The sequence below is a fragment of the Triturus cristatus genome, chromosome 10 (genome assembly GCF_964204655.1).
Source record: "Triturus cristatus chromosome 10, aTriCri1.1, whole genome shotgun sequence".
NCBI lineage: Eukaryota > Metazoa > Chordata > Amphibia > Caudata > Salamandridae > Triturus > Triturus cristatus.
In genome coordinates this window covers 338,609,994-338,630,495 of record NC_140593.1, presented here as the reverse complement: position 1 = coordinate 338,630,495, position 20,502 = coordinate 338,609,994, and positions in this window count along the sequence as shown.

Here is a 20,502-nt window from a genome sequence, read left to right as displayed (position 1 = left end):
AATATTCACCGTGCGGGATGACGTCGGTGCGAATCGTGATTCCTGGTTCGTGAATGGCAGGCTGCGCGCGTCCCGACGTCAGGTCGGCCCTTTCCCGGATCGCATTGGTAGGTTTATTTTGTTCGGTCGGGCTTTTTTACGAATCGTACGGAAATGGTGTTCCGTGCGAATCGTAATTCCTTGTTTGTAAATTTTGACGACCGGGTACGCCTCGGACGGAGAATATGCTCCGTCCGACGGTTCGTACCCGGTTTTTACCGGATCGTGATCGGCACCTATGTATATGAATACTGTTGTGTTCCCGTTTATTTTTGTTTGGTGCTGCTTTTTCGCTGAACCCGAACTTTGATTGTTGGAGAAGGGTAGACATGTCATCTAATAGTTATTCCAATATGGCCGCTACCGCCCTTTACTTGGGACGATTGTTTTCAGGCCGATCTTTCCTCTATTTCCTTGCTTTATGATCACGTGATCGCAATTGAATACAGTACGTAGCGTTCGCTCTGACCCTTAAATAATGGCGCACTGCGACCATTACCGTTCTTGTCGGTTATTATGCCGAAAATTCTATGACTCCTTTGCTCTATTAGGTAAGCTAAGGGCTGGTTACTATATGCACCTTGATATATGTTGATATAGTGGTTTTTCAGCCTTTTGAGCTTTTTGACTTTACTTATGCTCATGCGATTGCAATGGAACGCAGCACGCGGTGTTTACTTTGGTCCTTTAAATAATGACATGATGTTACTATTATCGTCCTTCTTCTTTTTTGTCAAACATTAAGTCTTCAGTATGTTTTTAATATGTGCCGCGTAAATCATTTGTTTACTTGGGAGTCTTAAATAGTTACCCGAGCACGGTTACGCAACACTTTGAACCAATTTTGAATGTGTGCTAATGAGACGTGTTCTCTTGCCGCTTTAGTAGTCTCTCTTTCTTTTAGACTATATGGCATGGTTCTCTGTTTTTAATATGCCGGTTTGCTTATGCCCATTGATTCATGATGGTAGCTTGATTCTCGGCAATGTTCTATGTCATTGTTGATCTATTGGTATATTGGTATATACTTTTTTAACTATTGTTCTCAATACCAACATGATGTTTGTATGAAGTTATTGGGTAGTCTAAATGCGTTCATTTAAGTGTGGAGATAAGGCATTTTGCCTAATCCTCTAATACATAGCAATAGGTTGCGTTGCCATGCCACTACAGTCTTTTGGTCCCGGCCACGTGACAGGGTTTTTTATCATCAATATGTAGCATTCTTTATTTGTTTCCTGTTATGATGGTTTCCTTTTGGATCCTCTTACCAATTACAGGTGAAGGCACTAGAATATGCTGTGCTTTTTTTGATTTATGTTATATTTACATTTTAGGCAGTTTCCATACTAGGAATGTGCAGATAACTCGCTCCTTTAAAGGACGCAGGAGATTGGGCTTTGTTCATTTCTTCAAAGCAGTTCCTTAGGGAAATTGGATACCTTACACGATTGGGTGCTAGGTGAGTTTGTCATGTCCAAAATAAGATGCCAATTTCGCTTGTGGAATACATGTTCTCTTATTATTTAACTTATTGTTTTTCTAGTGTTTTGGTATATATTATGAGGTTGTATCTATGATAGGCAGCTCATTAAGATATATGGGACCATGGTTTGATTACTGATTTTGCTTGTGGTCTCTAGCATATTTCTGGCTTACAACCTTGATCTCTTTCCTTTTTCCTTTAGAATTTTGTGAATCCTTTCATTAGGGAGGCTCTATTTTGCCTCTGAGGCCTTGATTTATCCAAAAAGACTTTTGAAAATCATGCACTAGCTGGTTACTCTTTGAGGTGAGATATAGTTTGTATTATTGGGAAAATATGATGGTAGCTCTTTCTTAATGTGCATTTGGTAAATGGGCAAATTCTTTCTTCCTTTTCAGTCCCCTTTTTTGTCTAGATTGGATTAGGACTCTTGTAGCTAAATCACTTACTTTTCAATACTATCATTATTTGTGTTTTTGAGTTTATTTGATTTTTATTGAGTTGAGCTTATATAGCTATTATTGTTACAGAAACGCACAAAGTGACATCTTTCAATAATTAGATTTCTTGTTTAACCCCTTGAGTGCCCATGACGAGATAGTCTCGTCATGGGCCGCGGTTGCGCTGTGCCCATGACGAGACTATCTCATCATGAACCCCGCCCGCTAATTCAACGCCCGGCACAGGGCGGGGAAAGGGCGGGGCACACAAGGGGTTAAAATAGTCTGTTATAAGTATTTGGTTGGTCCTTAATTTTAAGCTTGTGGGTCTTATCAATGTATCTGCAATTAAATTATTGTTACATGTTCTGTCTATGTATGAAAATCCTTTGTCATATATGTATGAAGGTCCTTGAGAAAATATTTATATTTTGTTATTAGATGTTTGTTGTCTGTAGGTGTTTGTCAATGTGATTTGTAATTCTTTTTTTTTTGTAAGTTTGTGGGCCATCTGCAATTGCTATTTCTCTTTATTGTTCTTTATTATTGTCTGTTTATGTGGTATTTATGTTATGTATTGTTTATGATGTTTCAGCCCTGACGAAGTTCCCACTGGCTAACTGGGGAACGAAACGTGTTGGCTGTGTGCCAGTTTTTAAATAATGGAATAAAAGAAGTACTTTTTGGAACAGATCTTCTACTCACTTTTTTGACTTCACCACGAGTGCACCTTCCATTTCTTTTGAAACGTAGGGTAGGAATACCCTGAACACCCAGATATGGTGGTCGGGTCCCGCAGGGACCGCGCCAGGGTTTAAATCCTTTTTTTTGTTACACTGCAACTGAGTTACAGGTGGATCTGCAAATTCTCTGCAAAATTAAAAAAACATATGCGCTGGCTCCTGCACGTCTTTTTTCTAAAGCTCTTGGGTGGGCCAAATCCCAGGGGCATGAGGGTAATCAAGGAGGGGGCTCATAGGGCCCCACTCCCAGGCTTTTTTTAAGCCCCAGAGACCGCCACCTCCCCGAAGCACTGAACACTATAAATGCAGGGGGGTCGCATGGCCACTGCTGCCCCAGGGACCGCCACCTCCCGGGCCACATACATTATTACATTTTTAAAAAGCAATGCGTGGAAGGCCCTATGGCCTCCCCTGTAGCACTGGGTCAGCCACCTCCTGGGGCAGCGATAATATGTCGGGGAGCTGCGCAGATCCCCCGCTACACCGGGTACCTCCACCTTGCCGGGCAATGTATTATACAAATGCGGGGGGCCTGCTAGCCCCCCCTGCTGCTCCGGGGACAACCACCGCCCTGGGGCACAAACACAAAAATGAAGGGGCTCTGTGGCAGATTCCCGGCCCCAGGGATCACCACCTCCCCAGAGCTAAAGTTCACATTGGAGGGCGGTCACAAGACCTCCCTCGTGGAGCCCTAGATGGATCTGGGGATTGCCAACCCGCAGGGCCGGCTCCAGCAAATGTCCCGGGGTACCAACCCCCGGGATAATGCAGTTTGCTATGGCTTGGTGGGAGCACTGCCTCCGCCAAGCCATAGCAAACCTGCTCCACTTAAAACAAGCGAGAGCAGAAAATGCATTTTATGGGTGTTGCATGTTAGCAGCTCTCTGCGTCTCAAAGCAATGCCGGCTCCTGCAGGAGGCTGGAAACTGGCACGGACGGCAGGGGTTTTGGGCTCCCCCGCGGTCCCCATGGGTGCGCTGGGTGGGACCAGGGCAAGGGCACCCAGCCTAGTCACCAGGCCCTGGGGACACAATTGGCCCAAGAGGGGAGCTGCAAAAGCCCCTCTTTCTTTAAAAAAATATATATATATTTGGAAAAAGGGACTGGACCATGGCCGAAAATGGCCCATGAAAAAACAAGTAAAGTCCAGGCCATGGGAATGGCCCCCCTTCCATTAATTAAAAAGAAAGAATTAAAAAAAATAGAAACACCAGTGTTAGACCTGGCATCTTTTGACATGATTACCCTGTCTTTTTGCTTTCTGACCTCCTGGTTTGATGGTGTGCTAGACTTTGTTTTTGCAGGTTTAGTGTCTCTGTGCACTTTTTCACTGCTATTGACTGCTAAAGTGCAAGTGCTTCTACTATAAATTGTGTTATGATTTGTTTCCCATGATTGGGACATTTGATTTATTAGTAAGTCCCTAGTACAGTGCACTCTGTGTGCCCAGGGCCTGTAAATCAATTGCTACTTGTGGGCCTGGAGCAGTAGTTGTGCCACCGACACAAGTAGCCTTTCAAAGGTGTCTCAGACCTGCCATTGCAGTGTCTGCACACAGTTTTACTGCTATGTCGACCTGGCAAGTGCACCAACTTGCCGGGTCCTAAACTTCCCTTTTCCTACATGTCAGGCACTCCTCAGGTAGGCCCAAGGTAGCCCAATTTGTAAGGTGCAGTGTATGAGTATTGAGAGTGGTGGAGAAAGGGACTTACTGGAGGTAACAGGAGGAGTAGTTGGCCCCCAAGGACATCCTTGGGGGCCAACTACCCCTCCTGTTACCTTCAGTAAGTCCCACACAGTCGGATTGCTGAGTGGTTTTCTGTGGCCCTGCCCCCTTTCTCCACCACTCTGCAAACATGCCTCCAGAGCCACTACTAGTTTGGGGATGAAGTCCTCTTGGCTATAGAGGGTCTTTGGGGGCCAACTACCCATCCTGTTATCTCCAGTAAGTGCCGCACAGTGGGTTTGCTGAGAGGTCTTCAGAGGCACACTGCAAACGAGTCTCCGGGCACACTAATGGTTGTAGGATGAAGTCCCCTTGGCTCCCGAGGGACCTTGGGGGCCAACTACCCCTCCTGTAACCTCCGCTAAGGCAGGATTCCTGAGAGGTGGTTAGAGGCTACGTCCCCTTTCTCTGCCACTCTGCAAAGGCACCTCCTGGTGCACTATTGGTTGAGAGAAGACATCCACTCTGCAGCAGCGCTCCAAGGGGCGCATTTGCAGAGTGATGGAGAAGGGGGTGTGGCCTGGCCTCCAGCGAATTGACAGGCTTTTTTCTTTTTTTAGGGAAGGGGGGCTGCATAGCCCCCCTTCCATGGGGGGATTTTAGCCCCAGAGATACAATCCACTGGGGCCTGGACTCAGTACTAGGTGCCCTGGTCCCACACGTGGCACCCAGTTTCTTATGGAGGGGACCACGGGGGAGCCTGAAGGCCCCCGTGGTCACTGTCAGTTTCCCGCCTCCTGTGGGAGCCAGCATTGCTTTTACACTTAGGGAACTGCTAACATGCAGCTCTCTGTGTGTAAAAGCAAAGTGTGCTGCTCTTTGAAAAGCGAGAGGAAATTGTGCTAGCTTGCTGAAAGTGAAGCACTGTTTGCTATGGTATAAGCCATAGCAAACTGCAATGTCCTGGGGGTGGGCAACCTGGGACATTGCTAGAGCCAGCACTGGGCGGTCCCCGGGGTCATGAATTGCTCCAGTTGGAGGTGCCAGTGCCCCCCTCCTTTCTTCTTATAGGGCCTGCTTCAGGTAGGTGGTGGTCCCCAGGGCTGAGAACAGCCCAGGAGGAGAGGCACCTGGCCCCACTCCCAGTTTAGAGTTTGGCCCTGGGGAGGTGGTGGTTCCTGGGGCCCAGGGGGGTCTCTGAGGCCCCCCATAGCCAAATATAGAAAGCCCCAGGAGGTGGTGGTCCCCAGGGCATGGGTGGTCTGTAAGCCCCCCCCCCCATATTATTGTAATTAGCCCCGGAGAGGGGGCAGTCCCCGGGGTGGGTCTGTGAAGTCTCCTATATTATTGTAATAAGCCCCAGGGAGGTGGCAGTCCCTGGGGCTTTGATAAACCCTAGGAGGGGGGCCCCGAGTGCCCCTACTATATTTGTGATATGGACCATGGACCTGGCCCACCCGGGGGCTTTGTAATAACAAGCGCAGAGCCGGTGCTTGTTTTTTTTTTTAAATTGCTGCAAATTCGCAAATCCCACTGCAATTTTTTTAAAATGCATTTATGCTGTGACTGGGTCCCAGGAAGATCCCAAGACCATGGCTTGGGGGGTTCGGGTATTCCTACCCTGCCCCCTTTTCTTTATATTTACTTTTCTTTCTTTGGACTTGGTGAAGCTGAGTACCAAGATGGCTGCCAACACTTCCTGGATGAAGTGTTGGTAGCCAGTCAGAGCTGAGCATTTCCCTACACAAGCTCATCTTCTTTCGCAAAATGTTCGTGGCCAGACATATCACTTTGATTTTCTTCTTAAAACTACTGAATGGATTTGCACCAAATAACAAAAAGCACAATCTGTATAACAACATCTACCATTTTGCAAAATTTGGTGTAATTCTGTCCAGGGGTTCGTCCTGTTGGTTCCACAACTCATTCCTATAGGAATTAAAATGGGAAAATGCAGTTTTCTTTTCCCCTTTTTTTCACAGCCCCCTTTTAATGGATCACCCCCAAACTTATTGTTACAACAAAAATTACCTTGACACTTTTAAGAGAGAAATTTTGTGAAGATTCCTCAAACGGCGCAAAAACATAGGCAAGTCAAAAAATGTTTTCCCTACGGAAACTAGGTCCTAACTACAAGCGGTAATATATATATATATATTCACTGAAAAAACCATAGGTTTCACACACGTTATAGTTAGGAATTAGCATTTAAAAAACCTTAGAAATTCAGTGAAAAAACCATAGGTTTCACACATGTTATAGTTAGCTGGACATTTTACTCGTAAAAAACCAATGAAATTGCCCCGTTATAGTTAGTTCAGCTAACTATAACTCGCGCGCCCGCAATGCACTGCTGATGACGTCACATATTACATCACTCATGACATGGTCAGTGACATCACTCATGACATCACTGATGACATCTCAAATGACATCACTGATGACATCACTGATGACATCATCCAGTGAATGTGTGTTTTTCTGAAAATTAAATATGTTTTATATATGTGTATCTCAAGGTCGATGGAAGAATAAATGGGTATATAAGTGTCTAAATGGATGATTTGTTTTTGAAAAATTGATTGTGTTACTGACTGATTAAGTGTATCTCTCACTTTGTGTATAAGTGGCTGCATGGGTTGGTGAGTAGCTACATGGGTGTCTATATAGGTTATTAGTTGTTTTTTTGAGTATCAGTCTGAGTGTCTGTATGGTACGGTGGGGGGTATTACGTAGTGCATAGATGCATGAATGAGTGACTCACTGTTTGTATGTGTTGAAGACAGCATGTGTGCAGGACTGTATGGGTGGATGAGTGTGTGTATGGGTGTGTTAGTGAGTGAATGACTGTCTCAATAGTGTCTTCAGGAGTAACTACATATGTTTTTAACTAGTATATGTGACTATTGGTGTATATATGTGAGTATATGTGAGAGGGAGAGATTGAAAGAGTTCCTGTATGAATAAGTATGTGTTTCTATAAGTGATTGTTTAAAAGACTAAGTATATGTAAGTTTCCGTAGAAGTAAGTATGGTGGTGTGTGTATTACTGTATATGCAAGTAAATGTATGTTTTATTCTTTATTAGCATGAGTGACTATGTGTGTGAGTAACTCTATGGATGAGTGGCATTGTGTAACAGGATGTATAGATGTATGAGTACATATGATGAGTGAGTACATGTATGAGTGACTGTATAGGACTGTTGGTGAATGAGTGGATGTGTATGTGGATCTTAGAATTACTGAAGAGGTTGTTGTAACTGGTATTGGTATGTCCATTGTTTTGAAATTTTTAGTCTCTATTTTTGAATGTGTGTATCAAAGCTTATATTAAGGTGAGAGGAGGTCTGCCACTCTATCACAAGGATGATGTCATCAGTGATGTCATCAGTGATGTCATTTGAGATGTCATCAGTGATGTCATGAGTGATGTCACTGAGCATGTCATGAGTGATGTAATATGTGACGTCATCAGCAGTGCATTGCGGGCGCGCGAGTTATAGTTAGCTGAACTAACTATAACGGGGCAATTTCATTGGTTTTTTACGAGTAAAATGTCCAGCTAACTATAACATGTGTGAAACCTATGGTTTTTTCACTGAATTTCTAAGGTTTTTTAAATGCTAATTCCTAACTATAACGTGTGTGAAACCTATGGTTTTTTCAGTGAATTTCTAAGGTTTTTTAAATGCTAATTCCTAACTATAACGTGTGTGAAACCCATGGTTTTTTCAGTGAATTTGCAAGGTTTTTTAAATGCTAATTCCTAACTATAACGTGTGTGAAACCCATGGTTTTTTCAGTGAATTTCTAAGGTTTTTTAAATGCTAATTCCTAACTATAACGTGCCTGAAACCTATGGTTTTTTCTGTGAATTTCAAAGGTTTTTTAAATGCTAATTCCTAACTATAACGTGTGTGAAACCCATGGTTTTTTCAGTGAATTTGCAAGGTTTTTTAAATGCTAATTCCTAACTATAACGTGTGTGAAACCCATGGTTTTTTCAGTGAATTTGCAAGGTTTTTTAAATGCTATTTTTTTTTTTTATTCTTCATTTTTTTCAAACATATTTTTAATTTAATTTTCTTATCTTTTATAAAGACTATGCTTAAATTTTTAAAATCCTTAAATATTTTTTTTATATATATTTTTTAAAATAAACATGTAAAATTTATTTCCAGATTTTTTTTTTTTTTTAGTACGCGTACCGTAAGCTCACGGTAAGCGTACGGTTTACGCAACGTCCGTAATCTATCTACGCTGCTTGCGTATAGTTACGCACTTTGCGTAGCCGCGCGTACTGCGCGTGGGACGCGTGCGCGCTTACGCAATACGCGCACGTTACGCGGAAGTGCCGGGGAGTGACTGTTATGCGCATGCGCGCAAGCGCGTGTCTTTTTTACGCGCACGCGTACTTTTTGCCGTAAGCGTACCGTAAGCGTACCGTAAGCGTACGGTAGGTCATGTGATCTTGAAACACAACTTTTGATTGGTTGAAACTACTTTCAGTTCTAGAACTCTCCTACACCACACCCATTCCCCTCATTTCTGCTTGTGATCCCTTGGGAGAAGGAGCTGGTTTGTCTTTGGGATACGATGGCAGAACAGCAGAGCTCTTCTGAGAGTGAGGCTAGCACCAGCAGCACTGTCTTGAGGCAGAGAGCGAGGAAAGTAAAGCCTTCTTATGTTTGGGATTATTTTACTTTTCCAGAAGGCCAGCAAAAGGTGAATGCACCCTTAGTTACTTGCAAGCTGTGTAAGCGTGTACTTTCTAGAGGTAATCCTAACAGGAAGTATTCCTTTGGGAATCACACCATGAAGAGACACCTCCAGGAAGTACACAGAAGGACACATGGTCATCTTTTTGGAGGTAACTCTTCAGAAAGACGAGCCAGTACATCCACAGCAGCTCAGCCTGGACCATCATCTGCAGGGCAGACTCCTTCTTCTGCAGGTCAGGTGAGCCCTTCATCTGTGGGGGGAGAATCTCCTTTTGCTGGCCCTCTGGAAATTAACCCTCGGTTTGCGAGGGTTGAAGTACGGTGCGCCACTTGTCACGATCTAATTACTTATAGAGAGACCAGTGTTTCCCTGGTGAACAGTAAAATAGATCAGCACACTTGTCGTACCGTCTAATATTCCCAATCTTTCTTTCCTCTGTCCCTGCATGAACACAACGGTTCTTTTAAGAGCCAACCTTATCTTTCATCTTTTTTTTTCTTTTTTTTTTAAAACTTTTTTTTTTTTTTTTTACCGTACGCGTACGGTAAGCGTACCTTTTTTTTATTTTTTAAAAAAAAACACTAAAAATCATTTATCTCATTACAAAGTCCTTGAGAGACTACAATTTTTATTTTTAACTTACCATACTCACTCAAAAAAATATTTATTCATTTGTTTTTTTAAAAAATAGTTTTTAAAATGGTTGTAGTTTCCGAAAATTTTCTATATCGATCTGAAAATAAAGAAAAAAGTATTAATATTTTTTATCCATTTTATAATACAATACACATATTTACATTTTTTACAAAAAAATATTTTTGCCTTATTTTTGCTGTTTTCAGAATATATTGCATTTCACTATTAATTGTGAAAGCAATTGCATTCATCATTTTACAGCGGGCAAAAAAAATTAACAATCACAAAGATTGTATTAAAAAAGCCCAGAATGTCTTCTCACTTAAACTTATCATTACAGAAATGCATATTATTCTAAAAAAATATCATCTAAAAACAATACTTTTTTCTTTAAAATACCGTCTGATATGTTTGTTTCAGAAGTATAATCACAATATTATATCTCAAATAACTCCAAAATACATCTGATTTTATTTCCTTTAGGCCAAATAGTATTTTTTTTTTTTCCTGGAATAAATTTCCAAGGGAAAACCATTAAAATTCTAAAGTTTAATCTGTCCAGATCTCACCAATTCTCTGTAACATTTTGGTTCACGAAAATTTTTTGAATAATTTATTTAGTCCACAATAGAATTGCTTACTTTTCCACATGGCCAAATAGTAATTTTTTAAATCATTTTTGAAAAAATTTCCAATGGCAGTCCAATAGCATTCCATAATTTAAAATGTGCAGAAGTTACCGATTATCTCTAAATTATTGGTTTTTGAAAATTGCATTAAAATTTAAAAAAGTCCACATTACAATTGGTTATCTTTCCTTTAGGCCAAATGATAATTTTAAAAATCTTTTTTCTACAAAATTGCAATGGTAATCCAGTAAAATGGTAAAATTATTTTGTCCAGATCTTGCCAAATCTCTCTAAAATTTAGGTTTCAGGAAGATTAGATAGGAATTTGCTAAATCAAAAGGCAAACGTTGTTTGAAAATCAATTGGGAATCATTACACAGTGTCCAGCCTTTTTCACATTTTAGATAAACTGTGTAATGTCCAGAAGTAACAGTAGGTCCATCATGGAAAATTATTGCAACAGTTACAAAAGTTTTTCCTGAAATTGATAATTGCTGTCCTGTAAACTTCTTTATTAAAGTATCCAATTTTGATCCATCAGCTCTACATCGTTGCATCATTAAAATTACATACTGTCCGTATTCCCTTAAAATTAATGTTGAAAACATGTCAGAATTACACTCACCACATTTCATGCTATGATTAGCATCTTTAACTAATTTTGCAAAAGTGACTGTTTTACTCTCTGGCAATGTCAAATAAATAAACCTTTCATTATCAACAATAGAGCCACATATATTATAACAATTATCACAACTATGTTCCCATTTATAAGAGAGACCAAAAAAAATGTCAATGGGAACTCCTTCTTCTTCCACTACCTGAAGAAAATACATCAAAAATTCGTGTGCATCTTGCTGTTCATTTTGAGAAAACTGTGTTCGTCCTGAACATACATCTAAACGTTTTCTAATTTCAGTAGCACTTTCTATTTGAGTTTTATCTTTACTCAGCTTTTGAAAAAGGAGACTGAGCTCTGAACAGAATCTTTTTCCCTGATTTACTATTATCTGCTCTTGCAAACTTTCCAGATAAAATGCAACATTCAGCACTACATTAGCGTAGCAGTTGACACCAGAGCTATTTTCAAAATGACATCCTACAACCTGTTCTTCATTTTCCTTATTCTTTTTGCTTGCAATTACATCACTCCTCTTTTTTTTCCTCTTCTCTACATCTTCATTACAGATATTCTCATTTCTCCTTTTACGAGAAACTACACGTTTCTCCAACACAGGATACTGACCTAAATGAGGAGCATAGCTTCTTCTTAATCTATTATACTCCTTTACACAGTTTGTATCAGCACTAACTTTTGAGTCATCAAAGTCTATCATGAATAAACCTGATAATGTTTTGACTCGTGACAAAGCTACATATGCCATACCTTCTTTGAACACAGTTGAACCAATGTTCACAAATGCACAATCTACAGTCAATCCTTGAGACTTGTGGATAGTTACAGCATATGCTAGTGAAAACGGAAACTGCTTCCTACGTACATATAAGTCTTTCACAAGCATGAAACGAACTGAACAACGACAAATGTCTTTAACTTCCTCTATCTGATCAAATTTTATCTGTAAACATTCAATTCCTTCTTTTTTCTGATAATTAATAAAACCCACAACTCTTCCCATCGCTCCATTCACTAAGCCTTTCTCAACATCCAAATTTCTCCTTAAAAACACTCTACAGTTCATGCAAACATAAAGATTTTTTTCTAATCCTGCTGTTTTGGAGATGTTCTTCTCTAGTGAGTCCAATTTATTTTTCAGTTTGCCTGTTACTGTGACTGTAATTCTTCCATCCTAAATTTCCTGATGTCTTCCTTTTCCAATTTCAAAAGCTCCTCATTAAATATTGAGCATTCACGTAGAGTTGGCATTAAGCAGATGACACTTTTGTTTTCTGCAATATTCTTGTATATTTTCTCTGCAACTATTTCTTCCTTTGGAAATAAATTATGTAGCAGCCGACTCTGTAATGCTTTTTTCCCAACATCTGTGAGTAGTCCAATCCTGATATCTTTCAGAATACTTCCATATTCTTCATCGTTTGCTTGCCTCATATTAGTTGTAAGTTCCTTGTACTCAAAGAAGGACCAAATATTTGTATTCCCAATGCTTCCCAATGACTTCTTTGTGTCTTCATGTGTCACAGTATTAAACACTGGTTGTCCTTTAACTGGAGTAAGTTGCAAAAGATCCCCAAAAACTATGACGTGTTTTCCACCAAATAACACGTCATAGTCTGTCTTCAAAATTTGCTGCATTCTTAAATGCACAAAGGCAAGCATTAAGTTTGATACCATGCTCACCTCATCAATAATGAGAACTTGCATCTTCTTCAATACTCGTGAAACTTCCAAGGATGCTTCTCCAGTTAGCTTGTTGAATTGTATTTTGTTCTCATGCTCCACTGGTAACATTAGCAAACGATGTAAGGTGATTCCTTTTATGTTATATGCTGCTAACCCAGTTGGAGCAGTAACCACACAAGACAAAGTAGAATCCGTTTTTTGCTTTAGGTAGCTTCTGATGACTTTAATTAGGAAACTTTTTCCAGTGCCAGCTTGTCCGCTTACATACATCCTGATTGGATGAAATGATGTGCATGAGCACTCTTTTTTGATATGTAGAAATCCGTGATCAATTTTGTTTTTGATCTCTTCATAAATTTGTTGCTGCTCTTGATTCAGTTGTCTTTCCAAATTTTCTAAGTCTATAAATTCTTCTTGAGCTTGATTCATAGCCGTTTCCACTTCATTCATGGCTATTGATGCTTCATTTTCAACGATTGGTTGTCCTAGGGGATCTTGACTGTGTGTTCCTGAACTTTGGCTGTCCTGAGAACTGTCTCTAGCTATTTCTGCTGCAATTGTAGTTTCCTGTTCAATTTCTTCATTTAACATTTGCAGATAAGTTGAGAATGTACTGCATTGTATGCTGTCTTTGCAAGCATTAAAAGAATCTTCATAGCTCTGGAATTCTCCCAGTAGTTCATCCTCTGTACGCCATGGTTTAAACAACTGTAAAAGAGCCAAGTAGTAAAATTCTTTCTTGTCGGTAGTGTCGCAACTCAGCTTCCGGTGATTTATCAAACTTCCTTTGGTTTGCTTCACCAAACATCCTTCTTCACCAACAACTTTATATTTTCCACTGTTGATGTCTTCTGCAGCTTTCCGTGAATAAATGTAGTTCTGTAACACTTCATAGAGACACATGTTCTCCAGATGATGACTTCTCTTGGGATAATATGTGTCCAACATGTTTGTTTTCAATATGTCTGTACTTTCTGGGTCATTCTCAGCCAAATATTCAATTTCTCCAACAGATTTCAGTACCCGATTTCTCATTGCTGCAAGGCCTAAACTTGCCCAAATTATTCTTCTTGACTTCGAGTAGAGACTTGCAGAAGATAACCTATCTGAACATTCGTAGGATCCAATTTCTCGATGCGATAACATCTTCAAACTGAAACTGTACAGCTTCTTACTGACAGTCTTCTCGTGAGAAATCTCTTCCCACATTTCCTTCAATTCTGTTTTTTCTGATTTCGTAATGTAAGACGTTACATATCGAGCAACAGCAATGGAATTGTCAGCAACATACTGTATATCCATGTTAGCGTTCCACATGGATAAAATGACTGGGTTGTAGTCATTTATATTTTTTGATTCTTCTTTTCTTTTAAGGTTGTAGGTATTCTTAGGTGATTTTCTTGTGATAGTATGTCTCACAGCTGACATAAAACTGTTGACTCTTCCATTTGTAAGAACAGGTCTAGGAAATCCAAATCGACATTTAGTGTAGTATTTTTCTTTGCTCTTGTATTTCCGTCGACAGTATTTTCCACACCGATGACTTTGGAAACGTAGAACTTGCTCCTTTAACTTGTTCTCTTCTGTGCTTTTAGGTATAGCACATGTTGCATATTCTTCAATGTAAGATAACACTGCTTCATCAGTATCTGTTCCAAACTTTGGGGCATCCTTGATCCACAGCAGCATATGAATATGAGGAGCACCTCTTGCCTGGTACTCTTTTCTCCAAAAGAAATCCACTACTTCTCCAAGGGGTGGATTTTTTTTATTGCAGATGAAGGACATCATAGCCTCAAATCTATGATTGAAATATCTGCAAACATTAACCGGATCCAATGAGCACAGTTCTCCTGCTGTCTTGTATTCGATGTTTTTAATGTTTGAATTGGCCTCTCGTAGAAAATCCAGTAAATCATCCCAAGCGTACTCGGCACAGCTTAGGGTAAGGAACCATGTTGGTGTTCCTAAATTGCGTAACATGCATTTTAGTTCACCATGGCGTCGGTACCAATATTCATTTGTCCCACGCTGACAAGCCATCAGATTGATCAGTTGTGTTTCCAAATGATCATCTCGGTGCTGCACTTTCTCCATAAAATCCTTAGCAGACACATTTTGTAAATGTACTCCACTTTTTAAAATGTGATTTACTGCATAAGACAGTGCAGACAAGTCGCTTTCAAATAAAAGATGGAACAAATAAGGAATACTTTGTCGAAATCTGGGATCTTCAGCATATAGTCTTGTAGTTCGATACTCTGAAGCTGGAATCTGTTCTGGACGTTCATCGTATCGTCCTCCTTTTCCTTTAGGAAACAGCTGGGGAAAACATCGAGCTTCCAAGCTCTCCTCCCATACACTCACGGGATTTCCTTTTGCTTTCTTCATCTGAAAGACATCAATATTGTCTCCCATAACTTCTTTCGAATGGAGAGGATGTATGCTAAAATGTTCATAAATTTCTTCTTCCTTTGACTTGTCCACTTTTTCAATTTGTCCAGTTGGTGTTTCTGTGTCTCCTTGTAAATCTTCTTCTTCTTCTTCTTCTTCTTCTTCTATATAAATTGATTCATACCATTTGTTATTTTTTTTCAAATACAAATTTGCTCTTTGTACTTTCCGCACATCTACCAGCTCCTGCCAAATCTTCTTATTCTTTGTAGGTACACCATTAACCAGAATAATTAATGGTTCAGTTTCCAAAGTATCCGCATCAATAGTTTCCATATTTTTTTTCAAATCCAAGGGCAAATACACCACTCTACCTTTTAAACCTCTCAGTAAATCTGAAGGAGGTAATTTACCAGTTTTGGGCTCCATACGTACTATGGTCTGGAACGGATGAACACATTGAATGAGTATAGACTCATATGTATTTAATTCAGAAAGTTCAGCAGGAATAGCATCCAATTCTAAATTATTATGTACAGCTCTGGTCGGCATTCTATTTTCCTCTAACTTGTTGTAGCAGTACTTACAAATACGCTGATCTTCACCCAATTCAAAACAATTTTCAAGAAATATATATGTGGCAAAATCCATCCACTTATAATTATCTTCATTTTCACTCTTTCTGTAGAGATCAACATTCCTAGTTTGTTTTCTATAATGAGTTCTGCGGCAACAAATACAAGTAACATTTGGTCTTTCATTAGAGATTATTGCAAATTTTGTTATGTGATCATTAAATGTCTTACTTACACAAGGTTCTACATTCTCTTCCACTTCTGCCTCATTTACTGTGTCCTTCTCTGCACTGTTTTGTTCAGGACCAAAGTAACAAAACTGAATTTCATCAACAACCTTCTCTACATCTGATACCGTTCCTCGGAACAGAGCCCTATTCAATTCATTTAACTTTATTGCTGGACTTTTGGCAAAATACAACCGTCTCACAAACTTTCTCATTTCAGTATGATGAACAGCCAGCATCCTAAAATGATGGAAAACACTATTGCACACTTTTCTAGATAGACAAGCAAGAGAATGACCCTGCAAACCAGTATTCTCTCTCACTCTGCATGGATCCAGACTTTGAAGCACCTTAATCTTTTGTTTTACACTTTTTTTACTATATTCTCTTAGAAACTCTCGAAATCTGTCAATAGATTCCTGACGCACAGTGCAAATACTACTACAATTCCAAGTGTACACTGGGGCTTTAGGACGTCTCCCCATTGCCTCATCTGCCATCACTTGTACCTCATCTCTTGGAACCATTATCTCCTTCTCCATTATGCAACCATTTTTTACTTCGTATGAACGACCTCTGGTGTCAACTGCATGCAGCAAACTATTACTTTGAAAATAGCTCTCTTCATTAAAAAAAGGTTCACTACTTGAACTATGCATCCACTTTCCTAAAAACACTTTACAAAAGTTTGTTCTGTTCACTACTCTTTTGCTTTTGCTTTGTGATTTCAGTACATTAACCATTTTATCTAATGTACGCATCCTATTCAAAATTAATATGAATAGTTTCCTTTTTAATTCTAATGCTTTTGCTGCAATGGCTTCAATTTCTTTTTTTCTCTTGTAATATTTAGCCTTTTGCTTATATTTCTTTATATCCTTTATCAAATTGGACATAACTCTTCTCTGAAACATTTTTCTACGTATCTCTTTAAATGCTGTTTTTCTGTTTATGTTAAACTTTTCAATTGCAGAAGGTATATTTGCATTAACTAAATTCTCAATTTTTTGCTGTTCTCTATTTTTTATTACATTTTTCCGAGAACAGACATTTTGTACATTTTTCTTTGTTTTGAATATTTTGTTTAGAAATTGTTTTTTTTGCTTACCAGAAGATTTTTTCTTTTTCCCAACATCAGCATCTTCTACTAACTTTGGTCCTCCAGTTGTCTTCAAATATAGTTTTTTTTTAGCGTTTTTTGAACTCGAGATTTTGTAGGCATCTTAAATTTTGTTCACTGTTCTTCAGTAATACCTGAAAAAAACTAAAAAAAAAATCCTTTATTGTATTTAAATATATTACTACATTTCTTTTCACAATAGTCACAAAACGAAATTTCTTTGCCAATTTGAATGCACACAAACTGCTCTTTTTTTTGGGCAAGTGAAAATCTCTTTTACAAACTGTCACATTATGAAACCAAGCTGTTTTTTCAGACCACCACCATGTGTATTCTCTGTGACTGCCTACACTCCAGCAGGGGCAACCAGCCTTAGTGATGCTGAATGTATTTGCATTACAGACTTAAACCTGAAAACCCCACTCGCTTCTAATTACTGTGCATGACTATACATGGCAAGCACATGGGTGTGTGCTAAGCCTCTGCTTCTTCCCCCAAAAAATCGCTCCCCCTTTCCATCTACTGCAACTGTGAAATCACCAGAGCAAGACGCAATAAATCTCTGCCTATAATTCTTCTATGCACACAGAGTCATGTTTTCACATTAGTGCCAAAACGAAATTTCTTTGCCAATTTGAAAGCACACTTACTGCTCTTTTTTTTTCGGGCCAAGTGAAAATCTCTTTTTACAATTTGAAATCACTTTTACAGACTGACACATTCTGAAACCTTTTTTTTAAATTTATTTAATTGCACGTGTCCAAGCTGTTTTTTTTTCAGACCACCACCGTGTGCATTCTCTGTGACTGCCTACACTCCAGCAGGGGCAACCAGCCTTAGTGATGCTGAATGTATTTGCATTACAGACTTAAACCTGAAAACCCCACTCGCTTCTAATTACTGTGCATGACTATACATGGCAAGCACATGGGTGTGTGCTAAGCCTCTGCTTCTTCCCCCAAAAAATCGCTCCCCCTTTCCATCTACTGCAACTGTAAAATCACCAGAGCAAGACGCAATAAATCTCTGCCTATAATTCTTCTATGCACACAGAGTCATGTTTTCACATTAGTGCCAAAACGAAATTTCTTTGCCAATTTGAAAGCACACTTACTGCTCTTTTTTTTCGAGCCAAGTGAAAATCTCTTTTTACAATTTGAAATCACTTTTACAGACTGACACATTCTGAAACCTTTTTTTTAAATTTATTTAAATGCACATGTCCAAGCTGTTTTTTTTTCAGACCACCACCGTGTGTATTCTCTGTGACTGCCTACACTCCAGCAGGGGCAACCAGCCTTAGTGATGCTGAATGTATTTGCATTACAGACTTAAACCTGAAAACCCCACTCGCTTCTAATTACTGTGCATGACTATACATGGCAAGCACATGGGTGTGTGCTAAGCCTGTGCTTCTTCCCTCAAAAATTCGCTCCTCTTTTCCATCTACTGCAACTGTGAAATCACCAGAGCAAGACGCAATAAATCTCTGCCTATAATTCTTCTATGCACACAGAGTCATGTTTTCACATTAGTGCCAAAACGAAATTTCTTTGCCAATTTGAAAGCACACTTACTGCTCTTTTTTTTTCGGGCCAAGTGAAAATCTCTTTTTACAATTTGAAATCACTTTTACAGACTGACACATTCTGAAACCTTTTTTTTAAATTTATTTAAATGCACATGTCCAAGCTGTTTTTTTTTCAGACCACCACCGTGTGTATTCTCTGTGACTGCCTACACTCCAGCAGGGGCAACCAGCCTTAGTGATGCTGAATGTATTTGCATTACAGACTTAAACCTGAAAACCCCACTCGCTTCTAATTACTGTGCATGACTATACATGGCAAGCACATGGGTGTGTGCTAAGCCTCTGCTTCTTCCCCCAAAAATTCGCTCCCCCTTTCCATCTACTGCAAATGTGAAATCACCAGAGCAAGAAGCAATAAATCTCTGCCTATAATTCTTCTATGCACACAGAGTCATGTTTTCACATTAGTGCCAAAACGAAATTTCTTTGCCAATTTGAAAGCACACTTACTGCTCTTTTTTTTTCGGGCCAGGTGAAAATCTCTTTTTACAATTTGAAATCACTTTTACAGACTGACACATTCTGAAACCTTTTTTTTAAATTTATTTAAATGCACATGTCCAAGCTGTTTTTTTTTCAGACCACCACCGTGTGTATTCTCTGTGACTGCCTACACTCCAGCAGGGGCAACCAGCCTTAGTGATGCTGAATGTATTTGCATTACAGACTTAAACCTGAAAACCCCACTCGCTTCTAATTACTGTGCATGACTATACATGGCAAGCACATGGGTGTGTGCTAAGCCTCTGCTTCTTCCCCCAAAAATTCGCTCCCCCTTTCCATCTACTGCAACTGTGAAATCACCAGAGCAAGACGCAATAAATCTCTGCCTATAATTCTTCTATGCACACAGAGTCATGTTTTCACATTAGTGCCAAAACGAAATTTCTTTGCCAATTTGAAAGCACACTTACTGCTCTTTTTTTTCGGGCCAAGTGAAAATCTCTTTTTACAATTTGAAATCACTTTTACAGACTGACACATTCTGAATCCTTTTTTTTTAAATTTATTTAAATGCACATGTCCAAGCTGTTTTTTTTTCAGACCACCACCGTGTGTATTCTCTGTGACTGCCTACACTCCAGCAGGGGCAACCACCCTTAGTGATGCTGAATGTATTTGCATTACAGACTTAAACCTGAAAACCCCACTCGCTTCTAATTACTGTGCATGACTATACATGGCAAGCACATGGGTGTGTGCTAAGCCTCTGCTTCTTCCCCCAAAAATTCGCTCCCCCTTTCCATCTACTGCAACTGTGAAATCACCAGAGCAAGACGCAATAAATCTCTGCCTATAATTCTTCTATGCACACAGAGTCATGTTTTCACATTAGTGCCAAAACGAAATTTCTTTGCCAATTTGAAAGCACACTTACTGCTCTTTTTTTTTCGGGCCAAGTGAAAATCTCTTTTTACAATTTGAAATCACTTTTACAGACTGACACATTCTGAAACCTTTTTTTTAAATTTATTTAAATGCACATGTCCAAGCTGTTTTTTTTTCAGACCACCACCGTGTGTATTCTCTGTGACTGCCTACACTCCAGCAGGGGCAACCAGCCTTAGTGATGCTGAATGTATTTGCATTACAGACTTAAACCTGAAAACCCCACTCGCTTCTAATTACTGTGCATGACTATACATGGCAAGCACATGGGTGTGTGCTAAGCCTCTGCTTCTTCCCCCAAAAATTCGCTCCCCCTTTCCATCTACTGCAAATGTGAAATCACCAGAGCAAGACGCAATAAATCTCTGCCTATAATTCTTCTATGCACACAGAGTCATGTTTTCACATTAGTGCCAAAACGAAATTTCTTTGCCAATTTGAAAGCACACTTACTGCTCTTTTTTTTTCGGGCCAAGTGAAAATCTCTTTTTACAATTTGAAATCACTTTTACAGACTGAC